The sequence below is a fragment of the Canis lupus genome, chromosome 4, assembly GCF_011100685.1.
Source record: "Canis lupus familiaris isolate Mischka breed German Shepherd chromosome 4, alternate assembly UU_Cfam_GSD_1.0, whole genome shotgun sequence".
In the NCBI taxonomy this organism is placed as follows: Eukaryota; Metazoa; Chordata; class Mammalia; order Carnivora; family Canidae; genus Canis; species Canis lupus.
In genome coordinates, this window is record NC_049225.1 from 38572219 (window position 1) to 38589710 (window position 17492).

The window sequence follows — 17492 nt, forward strand, 5'->3', positions numbered from 1 at the left end:
CACAATGATGAGACAAATGCATCTCAACCCCGTGAGCAGGCCGCCATTGTCCAGGCACCAGTGTCTCATACCCAGCTGGAAATGGTGGTGGTAAGTGGGGGTTTGCCTTTTTCAGTAGATCTTGATCACTCCCAGCCATCAAGCCCTCCCTCATCTCTTGGCTCCACCTCTTCTGTATCACAACCTTTACTTCTGGTGCCCTCCACATACCTCCTTCTCCTCTCATCACTCTGTAGCGGGAATACCCAGGATTTCTCCTCTTTTCTTCTTGCTGAAATGATCAAAGACTCTATGAAATCTGTTCTTCTCCATAAAGTCTTTCCAGATCCCATGATGATCAAAAAGTTTCCCTCTTTCCTCTGCTCCCACAACACTTGGTATGTACACCACTGATAACACCGACAACCCTGAATCCCTAGGACAGAGCATGAGACTTATTAGAGAGGAAGTGCCGCATGCAGGTACTAACATTTCCACATTTGAAATTCTCAATTGCACCTGTTTGTCAGCAACCCTCCGTCCAAGGTTACAAACAACAGTAATTAAAGGCATAAGGCCTTAATTTTATTTATTCTGATACATTACAGTTCCAGGGCAGTCTCATCATTTGCTGAATTATGTTGAATAAATAGTTGTTAAATTGAATTAAATGAAGTAGATGGCCTTCACAGCTTGTGGACATTTTACAAGTAGCTTTCAGTAATGTGATTTAGTTAATTTCAAATCAACGTATTTCCCAGAGGTTCACCAAGCGTCTCTTCTATGCTAGACATTGTCCCAGGTGTGAAATAGATACACATGTCTCTTCTGTCCTTAGGGAACTCATATGCAAATGCAAGAGCCAGACATAAAAATAAATAAATACAACAGAGTGTGAGGTGGGTGAAAACAGAGGGAGGCTCTGGACAGAAAGATTGCACACACACACCAGGGGTTACCTCTAATGGGCTGGTCGCAGGAAAGGCTTTATGGGGAAACCGACACCTGCCTTGGGCTTTGAGGAAGACTAGGAATCTATCAGTCTTCCAGGGCTTGAGTAGAGGGAAACAAGCTCTCAGTAGATAGAACAAAACAGATGTATAAAACTGGGTGAGCCTTTACATATCTCCTCACCGCTCTCTTATCCCCCAAATTATAGAGATTACTTTTTTTAATTCAAAGATATTAATTAAATGCTTCTGATTTCAAAACTCCGTTCCAGGCAGTGACTGTAGTGAAAAAGGTAAGGTCCTGACATTCACAGAATTTCCATTCTGGAGGGGGAGATGATCAGCAAATCACAAAGCCAACAGCTGAAAAGGGGTACTTCACATCATAAAGGTGCTATAAAGAAAACAAGGAGTGCGATAGAAGGTGAAAGGAGAGTGGCAGCAGCACTCAACACTGTTTAGGGAAGGCCCGGGGAATGAGATGTAGGAGTTGACACCTGATGGCAGGAGGGACTTGGTCTTGAGAGATTTGGCTGAAGAGCATTCCAGAGGGAGCAGTAGGTGTGAAGTGCACGAGGAGCAAGTGGGCTTGGTGTGTAATCAGAAGGAGGTGAGCCCAAGGTTGGGGGTACAAGATGAAGTTGGCCTGGTTTAAAGGCTGAAGTCATAAAATCGCTCTCAGATCATGCTCAGAATCTTGGTTTATACTGCCAATGCAGTTAGGAAACAAAATTTTTTTTTAAAGTTCTATTTTATCCTGATTCGTTCCTGAAAGATTTGTACTTTCGCAGGCACCCTTCTTGAATTTGGAGGCTCTACTCGAACATTTTGCTTGCTCGGAGACAGTAGTCTCTGAGTAGGAGTCCCTTCATGCCGCTCCACCTGGGGTGGGCAGAAAGGGCTACCACCAATCTAATCATTTTCAGAAACGATTGAGTACTTCACTGATGTCCACTTGACTGCCTCAACAGTACTACTGCCTTTCGTGTCATGTTCTGTTCATCCTTCAGAATAATGGAGTCTATGATCAGTTTCTCTCTAGGATCTGTCACTCACGGTGGGAAATTGGACTCTTATGAGCATTAATTGCTAATCTCTTGAGTCCTAAAACAGAGTTGCCATGTGGGCTGGGGCGAGGATGTAGCTGAAGGGTTTTGGATGTTGCCTTCGGAGAGTAGAATAGGGCAAAGGCTTTGGGCTCTAAAAGTCTTGAGTTCAGATCCTGACTTTGCCATTGACTAGCTGTGTGACTGGAGGCAATTTATGCCTCTGGGTTTCAATGTGCCTACATGCAAAGTCCAGAACAGTGCCTGGCAGGTAGTGGGCACCCATTAAATGCTATGCTCTTTTTTCTCCTTTCCTTTTTCCCTTCCTCCTACTTACTAGAAGAAAACTGCTTCTCTATTCTTCATTGGAGCCACTTTGCAGACTGGCCTTGGGGATTCTGAATACATATTTGCTTCCAATGAGAAAACGAAAATAGAACAGGTTTGTAACTGCTACACTTGGTGAACTGAGGCAGCGTTTAGTTGGAAAAGCATTACTTCGAAGAAGTGGCCTGTTTGTTTTGCTACGGGGCTTAGCTATGGTCTCACAATGACAAGTACAACAGCTTCTGGTTATTGTGAATTTATCCTGTGCTAGACATTTTACAAACATTGTCTTATTTAAGCCCTATGAATGTAAGAGGTAGGCAGTCTTCCCATTCTACAGATGAGCCAGATGAGGATCAGCAGAAGTGAGTGACCTGCTGGGTGCCATAAAGCCGTGACTCAACCTGGGTTTCTCACTTCCCAGTACTCTCCCCACCTCCGCTTTTAAAGTCACCCATGAGGACACAGCCATGTGGCTGTCAAGGTAACCATTGTCACAGGGATCTTTCCTGGACATTCGAGACTCAGTCAGCTAATCAAGGAATTGTATTGACTAATTGAGGAATCAACATCCTGCACCTGAAACCAAATTACTGTGTCAGCGCTAGCAACTCGATGATAGAATACTAGGAACAGTGCTGGATGTACTAAAAGTCTCATTTTTTTCCCTTTTTAAATTTTTGCACAATTCTGTTCTGTTGTAGGGGTGCTTATAAATGCACCCCCTCCCCCATATTTTCAAGATAGCTGGGGTCCAGCTATCTTTCAGGCAACATCAAGACTGCTCCTTGAAGGACTGTGGAAGGCCATGCCCACCATCATCCATCTCTTTTCATGGCCCTTTCCCGTCTCCTTCCCCTACAGGCGTCAGATGAACGGCAAGAAATGTTTTGATTTTCCATCACTATGGTTCTGATTAAATAAATCATGTAAAATATGAAGGATTTAAATGAGTTTGTGTATCTGGCCCCGTGTTGGCCTGAGTCCCAGAGACACTTGACCCAATAGCTTGGCTTCTCCATTCCTCATGTCAGTTCATTTAATCCTTGTGGTTCCTCATTTCCTTATCTCTAGAGGTGAGGTCAACAGCACAGCTGCTGGGAGAAATCACAGGCTGCTGACAAGCAGTCCATCATTGCAAATGACCACAGGGAAGTCAGGAATCGACTTCAGCCCTTGGACCAATTTCATCCATGTTTTTTCTGATGTTGAAGGATAGAGCTCTCAGCACAATCTTTATTCCATCTTAATCCATGGGGCATTAATTAGTTTCCAAACAAATGTATGGCATCCTTTTGCCTTTCCTCCTGAAATTTTGGCTTAGAAATTCAGAATTTAAACTTTCTGGGTATTTATTTATTCCCCTCAGGATCTGGTTCTTTGTGCACGTTTTCCATCCCTTGGGCTTATCTTTATGGCAAAAGCAAAGATTCTGTCAACCAAAAGAAGTTACCAATAGCAAAAGTTCTCTTTTATCCTGTGCTAATCATGTGCCAGACATAGAATATTTCCCAAACTCTAGAAGGTAATTGCTGATGTTATTTTCATTTCTATTTTATAGGAGAGGAAGAGGAAGCATAAAGAAGTTGATTAACTTGCCTGTGTAAGTCATAAGCCTGGGGTTTGCTGCTAGGTCTGTTTGATTCCACAGCTGTGTCCTGACAACTGCCTTCATTATCACGACCACTAGGTATGTAAGCTCATGGAAGTAAAAAGTAAAGTCGTTTGGTCTCCTCTGCTAGGTCTCCTCTGCACCCAACATTGTGATTGCATTCCTGGATTCAGAGCTCATATCATATCTTTGTCCCCAGTGACATTATGAGGACTTTTGAACACAGTGGTGCCCACTCCCAAGGTTCCTATGCCTTACACCTTATGTAGGCCCTTCTCTGGATGGAATCTTCTCAGCAGCTTTAAACCTCCCTTTTGACACAAAAGCTCCAGCCTTCTGCTTCAGGATTGAGCCCAGAAAATGAAACAAAAATAAAAAAAATAGTACAAACTGATGTAAGAAACAAAGGCAAAAGAAAAAATTAAATTTCCTTACTGCTTACAGCCCACTGACAAGTCTTTGAAACAGGTAGAGTGAATTTCTTCTGGGAGCTCAGCTGCCTTGATGTTGACACTTTGCTAAGGACAAAAGGTAATCCTAGCTTAACATTATCCTGACCTCCTCCCCAGGATCTGGGAAGTCTACTTTAACATATGAAATTCCTTTGGAAACTTCCTTTAGCTCTACTACCCAAGATATATGTTAGCAATCATCTTCAAGCATGTGGCTCACTGATATACAACTGAAGGGTCTCAGGACTAAGGTTTTATTAGACAACAATAAATGACCTTCTCCTAACAATAGCTAGCCCCATTAAGGTACTGGAAACCTTGCTTCCAAAATTCCTTAGACACTTATGCTATCCCTAACCCTCTCGCAACTTGAAAGTATATAATCAGTCACCTGTCAGAACCCCAGGGTAGCTCTTTCTGCCCACAAGTTCCTGTGCTTTAATAAAACCACCTTTTGCACTGAAGACATCTCAAGAATTCTTTCTTGACTATCTGCTCTGAATCCCAACATTTCTATATCACAAATCCTCAACATTATGAACAGACTCACACATCAAATTCATTCTTCTAGACAGTGAAATGGTAGGGCATCTGGCTTTTGCAAAGAAGAAAAGTCCTAGCTTAAAGGAACTATTTGTCTCCCTGTAGGGAACAGATGGATATTCAGTCTTCACTGTACGACTTAAAGTGCAGGTCTCCATCATATTGATAATGGTAATAACTGCTTTTTATTTAACACATATGCTAAGTGCCCAGCACGGTGCTAAACCTTTTGAATGCATTATTTTTCTAAGTCTTTCACTAATTCTATAAGACAGATAAAATAAACCCTATTTTATAGACTAGAAAGCTGAAGTTAGGAGAAAGGAAATGACCTGCCCAAGGTCACACCTATACCAAATAGAACTTATTTGGGAATTTCAAGAGAATTTCCCAGAATCAGGATGCAATGTCCAAGTGTTAGTATATTGCTTTGCTTCTTTTGATGCTTAAGAAGTGCTTATTTTTTTAAAGTCTTGCTTTCTTTTCCAACACTTCTATCAACTATAAGATAAAATCCTAACTTCCAAACTGATGTGGTAGCCAGTGTACAAGGCAGCCCTCAATAATCCTGGTTTTATGGTATGTACTTCCCAGTATGACCTACTCTCCCATTGAATCAGAGCTGGTCTGTATAGCCAACAGAATACAGTGGAAATGATGGTGTGTGACAGTTGAGGCTAGATCATAAAAAGCATTGTACCTTCCATCTCATTCTTTTCAATCATTCACTCAGGAGGAAGCAAGCCTTCAGCTTTGAGAACATCAAAGCAGCTCCATGAAAAGGCTTATGTAGAGAACTGAGATGCCCTCCCAAGAGCCATCACCAACTTGCCAGCCATATGAGTGAGCCATTGTGAAAGTGGATCCTCCCACTCCAGTCAAGCCTTTAGATGACTGCAGCCATGGTTGACATCTGATACAGTTGCATGACAAACCTTGAGTTAGCATCATCTAAACAAGCCATTCCCAAATTTCAGATCCACAGAAAATACAAGAGATAATAAGTGATATGTTGTTTTAAGCCAGTAAGTTCTGGGATGCTTTGTTACATAGCATTAAATAACTAACACACCTTGCCTTTCAGACCTTTATAACTTGGCCGCAGGCCATCCTTCCATCCTCCTTACTTTCCCTAATCCAACATGCACAGTATGCCCCAGGTAGAGCTTCTGGCAAGGTATCAGATGCACCCTCATCCTGACTCCTTTTGGCCTTTCTATATTCTGTTTCCTTTGTCTGGAATGCACTTTTCTCTTTATTCTTTGGGAAACCATCCCTCAATTCTTGGATACCCAAATATCCTTATACAAGTAATGCCCTCTTCGATTTTTCTATTCAGATACAAGTCCTTTCTCCTCCTCCATGTGACCATTGCACTCTGCACATAGAGATTCTATCACTTTCTACAAAGTTCCCAAATTACTTCTTGCCTCATCTATCTCTGCTGTAAGACTGAGACCCCTGAGGACAGGACCTATAGTTGACTCATCTCTGAATCTCCAGTGCTAGCCCACGCAGAGCCTGATAAGAGTAAGCATTTGTGGAAGCTTGTTAATTAAATGAATAAATACTGGATGAATATGGTCACTTCTCTGTGGAATGCCAGTTGGATATGTGTTAACTATGTGTTATTACAACCAGTTCATACATTTGCAGACTAAAAGGCAGGTTGGTACCTGTCAAGTATGGAAACACTTCTCATTAGTGCGTACAGAAATGATCCACCACCAAGAGCACAGCAGTCACCAATAGGCAAGGGAACAATTAAGCCTTATGTGACATTAATGGTCCATGCACTTCTAGCCCTGAGGAGAGAAAGACCACTATATTAGGATGAGAAAAACTCTCTTCACCATCTGTATTTTTCCCTTAAGTTTTCCCAACTAACAACAACTAAGAATTGAAAAGAAACATCTTCCAAGTATTAAGTGAGGCAGTGAAGTTTTAAAAGATGGTAGGCTGGTAAACTGTTTTTCAGGTTTTAAAAAAAAGCCCTAATTTGTAATGTGTGTTGAATTCTGTGGTATAAACACTCCCCCATGACCAATTTCAGGCCACCAATGGTTTAACAACCAGGTAGTAAAATTCCATGACAACTGGCTGTCATGGATTGGTTGGCTCAACATACCACTGAAAGTAAGACAGTACAGCACATGCATAGGACTGTGAGTTCTGGTACCCACTGTCTGGGTGTGTGTCCCAGCTTGACCATGTAAAGACTCCATGACCTTAGCCATGTTACTTTAATTTCTCTAGGTCTCAGGTTTCTCATCTGTAAAATGGGGATAATTATAGATCCCATCTCAGGATTGTCTCGAGCATGAAAAGAAATACATGAAAAGTGCTTAGCATTGTGTCTGTGTCTGGCACTTGGGAAACACTCAACTTACGGTAGCCATTGTAATCATAGAATAGAAAGAGCAACCACTTTGAAGTAAAAAACTTGGATTTCAGTCCTGATATATGACCTTGCATAATTGACTTCTCCTGTCTGAGAATTTTGTTCTCCAACAGTGATGAGCACAGGTACCTTGTCCAGGTTTCCTACTATGTGCCAGGAACCATACATACCAAGTCTTCTACATCAATTGCCTTTACAACTTTTGCCACAACCCGATGTAGTAGACTCTCTCATGATCCCCGTGTTATAACTGAGAAACAGAGGCTCAGAAAAGAACAATAATTGGCCCAAAGTCATACCTTTAGTAAGTTCTGGAATTCAAATCCAGATCTTCTGACTCAAGAGTTTGTGCCCCAATCCTCTACACTCTAAGGCCTATTTCATTCATTAGCAATAAGTATTAAATGAAATCATGTAGCAAAAACATTTTGTGAACTACAAAGCAATAACAAACAATGGGTATTGAGGTTGTTGTTTAGTGAGTATCAAAAACATACTGATGGAGGCTTAATTTTGTGCTAGGTGTGGGACACCTGGGGGAATAGGGCAGACCCAGTCCCAGGCCTTATCAAGCCTATTGTTGTGGGAAGGAGGCAGAAACAAGTATCCACAATGCAACGCTGGAAAGGAAGTTGGAATTCCTATTTCCCAAATGCTGTATATGAAAATCTAACAGTATTCACACCTCTGGTTGGCACAGGGACCAAGCTCTGAGACGTGGCTCTCTGCTACATGTTCTCAGAGAGTCAGATTCCTGAAGTTGGGAAGGGAAGAGACATCCATCAGGCACTGGGCCAGGATCCCAGCTGTGGATCCCATTCTACCTTCACCAATGCCTTGTTCCACGGGGCATATCTTTTCTGAGTGTCTGTGGACAAGACTGCCCATGATTAGGTGGAGAGCCAGGTTTAGAACCCAGGATTGTCTGTCCCTTGAGCTGGTTCTTGCATCTCCTCCCCAGGCCCACCAAGCCTCCTCTTGGTCTGTTTCCAGTCCTGCATGTGGGCAAAGGCGGGTAGCTCCCCATCAGCTTGGATGGGCTAATGCCAAGAGACTCCAGCAGAACAGCACGTGATGCCTCGAGTCCACCTTCTTCCCTATCAGTCACCAGTCGCTAGTGGCTGCCAGTGCCCTAAGTCGCAGAGACATGGCCTCCTCCCCACTCTTCTTCCCGACCCTGGGTCACTGCTCAGACCAATATGTTTGCCTGAGGCAAGGGAGCACTCCCATCCTGTTTTAATACCCTTGCCCTTGTCACAATGCACAACAGGTACCACTTAGTTGTCTGGAGTTGTTGTTTTTTTTTTTAAAGACAATTTGAAGTCACTTACCTTTAATCCTCCTCTGTTATAAGTGAAAAAAAAAAAAAAAACCCAAAAACAAAAAAGTAAAAGCAAACAAAAGCAAAAAACCGTCAATGAGTCTTCCTGAGCTATTCACCTTGCAGGAATCTCTCCATAGCTCAGCCAACCTGCCAGTCTGTGTGTCTCTCTCATCTGTTTTCTGTTCACCTGCTCTGTGCCAGACTTGGTGCCAAGGTCAGAGAGGACAAGAGAAACGTGCCATTATCCTGGGGGGCTCACAGTCTGTGGCCCCGGGTCTCTGGGCCCAGGAGCAGAGGTGCAGGGGACTGGAAGAGGGAGTCCAGTCTCTCCGGCAGGGAGGCAGTGGGCAGAGTCCCCCAGAGCCCCTCCCTAGGCTGGTTGTGGGGGAAAGAGAGCACAGTTGCGGGGAGGCAGGACCAGGTTGTGAAGGAGTGGATTTAGGCTCGGGTGACGCTAGAAATTACAAAGGTGGAAGAGAAGGCGGGAGGGTATGGAGCTCAGGAGGAAGGAGCTGGGGTGCTGGCGGGGCGGGGGAAAGAAGGAGCTGCCTCCTGCCTTTGTGGGGAGATGTGCTGAGACAAAAAAGATCAGCACTTTCTTGGTATTTGTGTGGCACTTATTTGGGCCAAGAAGATTTTGATGTTGATATTAGCCAGACTGGGTTTTGGATCCCAGAGGGAAGGGCCTTGGCTTTGAGCTGAGATAACACTCGCTTTCCAGCTGGGGTAGATTTAGTGTCCTTCAACCTCACTTCACATTTCCTCCACTCTGGTCTGTGCTCCATCTCCCTCGCTACACCTCCCTGAGTACCCTATTATCTTTATTATCCCTGCTAATTATGTTCTTTTTATTTTTAAGTGCTCAGCAATCTAAATCTCCCCTAACACTTATCCTCTGTGCAGATTGATTCAATGTGTATGATTCTGCAAAAAGAGCATTCCTCACAGAAGACGTTTCTCTGTTAATGGTTCAGAGAGGGTATCCGCAAAAGGTACATCGATGTGAGGAATAGTATATTCTAGCACTGGATAAAGGCAGATGCATTACTTTTTTGTCATATTGTCCTGAGGAAGAAAGAAAAGGAAGGAAGGAAAGAAAGGAGGGGAGGAAGAGAGGAAGGAAAGGATTACGATTCTATTTTTTCCTTTGTACCTTAGAGAAACTAAAATGTAATTAGTTTTCAGGTCAAAGATTAATTTGAAAATGAAGCACAGAGTTCTGTGACTCAGATGTTCTAAGAAATTAATTCAGCATACTCTGAGCCTTTGGACCAAACCTGGAGGTTCAGAGTAGAATGGCCATGATTATACATTTGTCTTTTGGGGGATCAAGGACCATTGGAGAGACCGGTTATTATACTGGAGCAATATTCTGAGACATTAGACCAAGCGGCTCCCATTTCATCCCCCTCCACTTCTTCATATTTACTCTTCATTTGTTATTCTTCAGGGAGAACACACCCTGCACTCAGAAAAAGAACATTTATAGCCAAGAAAAATTATTGGTAAAAGATTCCCAAACAGGCTCTGAAAACGCAGAGTAAATTTAAAAACTGAGGCTTTCAAAGGCAAGAATCTGGAATTTAAGGACAGAAAATCCTTTAAAACTTTTGTTAGTTAATATGTTTGGCTTTGTAAATTAAAAGCCTCTCTGCCTGATGACTTAGTGTAAATGATTGATTCATACTGAGGAAGAAGAGTTTCCACTTCAGCCTTGGTAAACACTTAGTAGGTTAGGTGAGGCAGAGAAGCAGGTAAGGAGAGAAGAAAGTGAGATGTAAGTGAATGTTTCTAAAGGATCCTCAAGAGAGACCTCCCAGCCTCAGTGCTAGGATTGAAACAATGGAAATCTCAGATGATATACGGTTGGTCATCAAGGTCAGAAGGGTCCCATTTCCGACTTTGCATCTGAAACTGTGGGAGGTTAACAGTCTTGCAATGACTCAGCTGGGCTGGAGACAGAGGAGCAGTGATTGCAGCAAGGCAGGTGTCAGAGGGCAGGGCAGAGGCCCTATCAATGCCTTGTGGCCAGGGCTAGGGTAGTGAAAAGGGACTGGTGTGGCCTTGCCACTGGGAATGCTGAAGGAGACAGGATGTCAGCTGGGTTCCTGAAGAGCAGAAACATCAGGAATGAATAAAGCCGGGCAGCCCCGGTGGCGAAGCGGTTTAGCGCCGCCTGCAGCCCGGGGCGTGATCTGGAGACCCTGGATCGAGTCCCGCATCGGGCTCTCTGCATGGAGTCTGCTTCTCCCTCTGCCTGTGTCTCTGCCTCTCTCTCTCTCTGAATCTCTATGAATAAATAAAAATAAAAAATATTTTTAAAAAAAGCCAACCAACCAAGTGTGGGTGAGCATGTTCCATGTCAACAGAAGCCCCAATGGAATAACCCTGAAGATGGGTGCATTTCCTCAGATACCAGAGTCATCTGTAGGGTCCCCAGATTGAGATCTTCTTGGGAGAAGGAAAAGACAAAAAAAGAGTGAGAAATCTAAGTGAGTTCAAAGGAGATTGTGAAAATTCATAAGTAAACAAGTTTACCTTGAATTTGCAAAATAAAGTTTCCTGCTACCCACAGGAAACAGGGGCTCAAAAATCTATAAAGGTAGGTCAGAGAGAAAAGGATTTCATTCTGGCCTGCTTGGGTTTGAGGCTGAAATTCATACCACTAGAGTAGAAAGATGCTGAGTGGGCAGTGTACTGACCATTACAGTTTAGGGGAAAAGCAGAAGTAGCACAGATATGCTTTCTTTAGAGCCAAGTAGTGCTTCTAAGTCATTGCCCAATTCATCATGGTCCCTGACTACAAAAAATCAGAGCCAGGAGGTTGTTAGAAATGATTTAATCCTGGTCCTTTTACAGATGAGAAACCCAAAGCTCAATAGGAAAGGACACGTCCAAGTTTATACAAGCAGCCCACACAGAAGAAGACTGGATCCTGGGTTTCTTGACAATTAGTCTAGGGCTATTCCACCTCACCAAGGTAACAACACTCTTTTTTGGGATTTCTTCTCATTCTTCCTTTGATGGTTTTGGAGGTTGAGAGGATGTGGAGAAATTTCTCTTGATTTGAAGAGAAAATGGGCAGTGGGGTAAAAATGAGCTTGGTAGGAACACAGAATCCCATTGGAAAATTAATCCATGTTATGGCAGAAAAAGAAATCAGTTCTGATGTGTTTTGAGATCCTCTATAATACCCAAGCTCTACTCCTTTACTGTGGGCACAATCTGCCCTAAGAAATTATATATTAATTTCAAGTGTGAGAAGGATACTTGATTGGAAATCCTTGAGTTTTTTCTTACTTCAATGGGAAAGATAATCACAGTACATGTCATGGTCAGTCCTTGGTGTTTGCCCAACTTGCTCAGATGAGGTCAAAGGTTACTTGTGGCTTTCAAATAAGGATATAACACGCAGTAGTGACATCATCAGAAAAAAATGTTGAGATACAGCTGTTGTAACTTGTAGATGGACTGAAAGTTGGAGGGTAAGCAAAAGAGACAATCCAAGAAGTCTCAGGGTTTTGAGCCAAGTGAACTATTGAACCAATGGCAGTGCCATTTATTTATTTATTTATTTATTTATTTATTTATTTATTTTTTAAATTTATTTATGATAGTCACAGAGAGAGAGAGAGAGAGAGAGGCAGAGACACAGGCAGAGGGAGAAGCAGGCTCCATGCACTGGGAGCCCGATGTGGGATTCGATCCCAGGTCTCCAGGATCGCGCCCTGGGCCAAAGGCAGGCGCCAAACCGCTGCGCCACCCAGGGATCCCGGCAGTGCCATTTAATGTAATGTACAACTATTATTTGGGCAGAGATTTACAATCTATCATGCATCCTTCCCGGACGAGATGCTATCCATGTACAATAAGAATCCATGCTACATAGATAAGGAATTTCAGACTCAGGAGATTGAGGTAACTTTCCTAAGGTCACATGGTGTAAAAATGGAAGAGCTAGGATTTAAACTCTGGGAGTTTACCTGACTGCCAAGCCTGTACTCCCTTCACTGTAATTGGAATGTCTGAAACACAGCTACCTAAATGAGACGTGGATAGTCATAGACATAGGGTGACCTATCATCTAATCTGGGTCTCCTTTGAGAGGGAAGATTTCAGGGGGACTATTAATGATTAAGCCAGGTCAACAGGTGACAACTAAGATTGTCTCTAGTAAACCAAATGCATAGTTGCTCTACATAAAGGGTAATCACACATCGTCCTCAGGTCTTCTCTGTTGGTCTCATCAGATATTGCTAGTTCGAATGAACCACTAGTCTGGTCCATGTATGCTGCCATAGCTCCCTGGGAATTCCTTTTTCAAAGATAACACACAGAATAATTTTTCCCCCATGTCATTCTCTCCTTTAGACTTTGGGCTTCTTCAGGGAAGGGATGATCCCCAGCTTTTCCCTGCCTCTCAGTGTAGTACAGAGTATAGAGCAGTCTTGATGTTCAGAGTTAATGTTGGTTACATCAATGGCCCACAGTTTGGATTATGTTGTTCAAAGTGGAACTTCAGTTCTATGTGTGTTCTATGACACATCTCTAAGTCTCATGGTGAGGTAGGCAGTAACTTCTTGAAATACCAATAGATGCTGGCTGTGTGGCCTTTACTTGGTGATATGAATTTCTCTAGATTCTCTGTGAGAAATGTACCTGTCTCAAATTTTGGTAATTTTCTGTTATTTCATTGCTATTTTAAATAACAAGATATTAATAACATATTCATGTAACAGTAACATTTGCATGGCTCTTTGATATCCATTATTTAAATTGACTCTGACAATGTGCCTGTGATTGAAGAACCTATAATGGGCTTTTCTCATTTGATCTGTGGAACATTCTTTTACTTCCAGTGTGATATGCCTAGCTTCAGTAAATTGTGTCTCACTCCTCCTACCAACTTCTAACAGGTGGTCCAAAGGTGAGTTGGGCATATTGGCCTCTCCATGGCATGACTGAGAATGATTGATCTAGGGATAAGGATAGAGATAGGGATAGACCCAAACTAGGTTAAATGGAATTGTTCCCTGAGAACCAAGGGCAAAAGTACCTTCCTCTCTGTAAGTGAAGATGGGGAGAAGTAAGTCTAGGAGCTCCAACAGCCACCATACCAGCTTCTCAGAAAATGCCAATTTTAAGAGCAAAAAAGCCAAGAGAAGTATATATTAGAGGAAGAAAGAGACTGGAGGTAATGTTTGGGTCCTTGGAATCCAGTAGCCTCCACTCTGCCAGGAGTATGAAAGGCCCAATGAATTCCTCCTTTTTCCTGAACCACATTGAGCTGAGTTTCTGTCACTTGCAACCTCCAAAGACCTGACTAACAGAGAGAGAGAGAGAGAGAGAGAGAGATCCCTACTTCACAGACAAAGCTGAAACCTTGGTTACTGCTTAAGATCACAGAGTCTCTCAGTGCCAGAATTAGAGATTAGGACTAGAAACAACTTGTGTTCATTAGATGCCAAGTTGGGTCTGTTTCTCACTAAGTAGTACATCCTTCCTCCAGAGGCCTTTTCTATTTGTAGGCTTTTCTAGCATCAAAAAAAGAATGTTTCTCTTCCCGTTGACTTTCTCAAGGTGAACTTTCAGCTTTTTGCCTCTCAGGACATCACATCTAAGACATTTGATACATATTTTGCTCCTACTCTGTTTCTTCTGTTTGATGAAGTTCCAACTCAGTTACCCTTTAGTCACTTGGACAAAGTCAGAATGCAATATGAAAGCAATATGGTCTTCTGCCTGGAGATGTCCTAAGAGTTCAGGGAAACTCAAGTTCCAAAGCAAATTTGGACACAGTCCTAGGCTAGGTAGGTAGGTAGGTGCCAAAAAGAGGCTGAATATCTAAAGAGAGTCCAGATATTACCGCATTTTGAGGATGGTGGGACCCAGCCTTATGGGATAGCCATGATGAGATGGATCAACTGAACTCTTGATTATCTGTGCCCTCATCATCTTTGCTCAGTCTTCCTTTTCCATGACATTACTTACTGAAATACGTGGGCATTCCATGTACTAGGAAGAAAGTGTCATTATACTTGTTACTGTAAGTTGTTTGTTTCATCATCTGAATTCTATCAATGGGGAGAAAAACAGAAACTCTAGCCTGAAGTGGAATGTAACATTCTCAAAAATCCTTCAAGGAAGTATTATTACTTTCATTTTTTTATACAAGGGAAAACTGAAGATCAGGGAGGTGAAGTTAATACTAAAATTCTATATCTCTAGCCCAGAAACTTTTCTTTTGCTTTCTAGGTCCATGTGTTCTCCCATCTCTTGGACATGGCCACCATCCATTTAGCCAGTGAGTGGTACCACAAACTCAATATTTCCAAAGCTGAACTCATTACCTTTATCATCTAAAACTTTTCCCTCTTTCAGTGGTGATCCATCCATCCATCCATCCATCCATCCATCCATCATCCATCTATCTATCCATCATCCATTCATCTAGACACCTATCATCCATCCATCCATCCATCATTCCATTCTCTAGTTATTCAAGTATTTAAATCAGAAGCTTGGGGTGAATACCAAGAGTGTTAATGGTAGGCTCAAGATTGAGTTTAAACTTTACTCTGTCATTAATATAACTTCTCTTCTCCGTGTATCCTCCCTGCTTTCAATTACTTCACCTGTAAAATTAAGACTATGATACTGAGTCAGACATCTGTCCCTGGATAATAGCACTTATATTGCGTCACATTTTTGGTAGCATGGAAAAAGTTATGTGTGTATATACTATGGCACGGTGTTTGGTGCTTAAACATTTAATGAATGATTTAATATCATTCCTATTCGTATTAATATCGACAACATATAATACTTATGCATCTGTGTGAACCTCAAAGAGCTCTGTATATGTAGATATTTACATATATGTGTGTATATAAATGTACGCATTGTATGCTCACACATATACATAAATATACACACACACGTGTATATGTATAATAGGTAAACAGGCAAGTTGACTAAGTGAGATTGACAAGGAAGTAGGTCATTCTCTTCCTGGGACAATCCTTGCAAGCTCACATTTGTGTAAGAGAATTTAGTATTATTTAGAATGTTAGAATAGCTTCAGGTATTCATAATGAATTTTTGGGCCATAAACCTAATCAATATTACCAATACCTACTGATTTTTTAATGTTTACTCTGTGCTGGCACTGTGTTAAGTACTTTATGCATGTCAGTCATTTAGTCTTTGCAATAAGGTTAAGGGTAAGATTTGGAATTCTAGCTTCAAAGGTGAGGACAGTGACATTTACAGAGGTCAAGGTCTGGCTCCAGGTCACTCAGCCTGTTTCTGGATGAGATGGCCAGAGCCTGGTTCTTGTTCCCATTCTGTGTCCTCACATCACTAAGAGCCAATTGTTATTTACAGACACTTCTGCCTTCAGGGTCATTTTTAATCAGTAGCTGCTGGTGGTTTTCCAATGCTGTGTCCCCAAGGTCACAATAGCACTCATGTCTCTTTCCAATCAGGGCCAGCTGTTGCTAAGTGATGGATTTTCCAGGTCTGGCTTGGCCCTGGAGGTTAGACTTCACATCCAAAATGACATTGAATAGCACTTCACCTCCCAAAGGATCCCAAAGCCACTTATCAGGTTTGCTTCTATAAGGACTGCCCTGACCACTGTCTGGCAGCTTGTCTCAATACCCTCTGTGCTAGGGGTCCCAGAGAGAGCTAAGATAGCAATGCTGCTCCCTGTACCCCAATATAGTGGTGGGATGGGGAGAGTTCTGAAATGAATCAACTAGATCCGTATCCAAGATATCCAGCATATACACGTTTACACACACCCCTGGCTCTTCAGGATGGAGAGAGATGTGTTTACCAGAGCTGCTCTCAGGAGAGAAACACTTTCAAGAGCATTCTACAGACACAGTGCCTGGATATTTGTCCTCTAAGTTGAGTGTGTACATTCATGTATTCATTTACTAAATGCATCTTACATGGAAAGCACCGCTATAAAGGGCTTATGTAAACTATCCCATTTAATCTTCAGCACAACTTACATAGTAAGTACCATTATCTCCATTTTACAGATGAGGGAAGAGGTGCAGAAAGGTGAAGTCACTGGCTTAAGGCCATATAGTCAGAGTCATGGAGCTGGATATTGAAAACCCATATGCTCAACTCCAAAATCTGAGGATCAACCACTCTGCAACACTGCCTTTGACATCAACATAATGAGGAAAGGTGATTGGGCAAAGGGGTATCTTGATGGCTCGGGGTCAAGGGGAGATTTGGGAATGTCATGTCTGATGAAGTTTTGGAATATAGGTGAGGTTTGGTGGGGTGAAGTGTGGAGCCAAAGACCAAGAAAGAATTCTTGAGGGCAGCCCAGGTGGCTCAGTGGTTTAGCGCCTGCCTTAGGCCCAGGGCATAATCCTGGAGTCCTGGGATCAAGTCCCACATCAGGCTCCCTGCATGGAGCCTGCTTTTCTCCCTCTGCCTGTGTCTCTACCTCTCTTTCTCTCTCTCTCTCTCTCTCTCTCTTGCACGTGTGCGCTGTGTCTCTCATGAATAAATAAATAAAATCTTTAAAAAAAAAAAAAGGAAAGAAAGAATTCTTGAGACATCTGTGGTGCAAAATGGTGGTATAATTAAAGCACAGAGATAGGACCCATGGGCAGGAAGAACTGTTGCCCCGGCCTGTGAGGGGTGGCTGATTATATACCTGGGAGTTGAGAGGGGTTTGAAGATAGCGTAGTCTCTAAGGAATTTTGGAAAATTCCTTTGGACCTTGAGGAGGCTAGCTATTGTTGGGAAAAGGTCACTTATTACCGTCTAATAAAACTTGAGTCATGGGACCCTTCAGATGTATATCAGTGGGCCACGTGCTTGGGGGA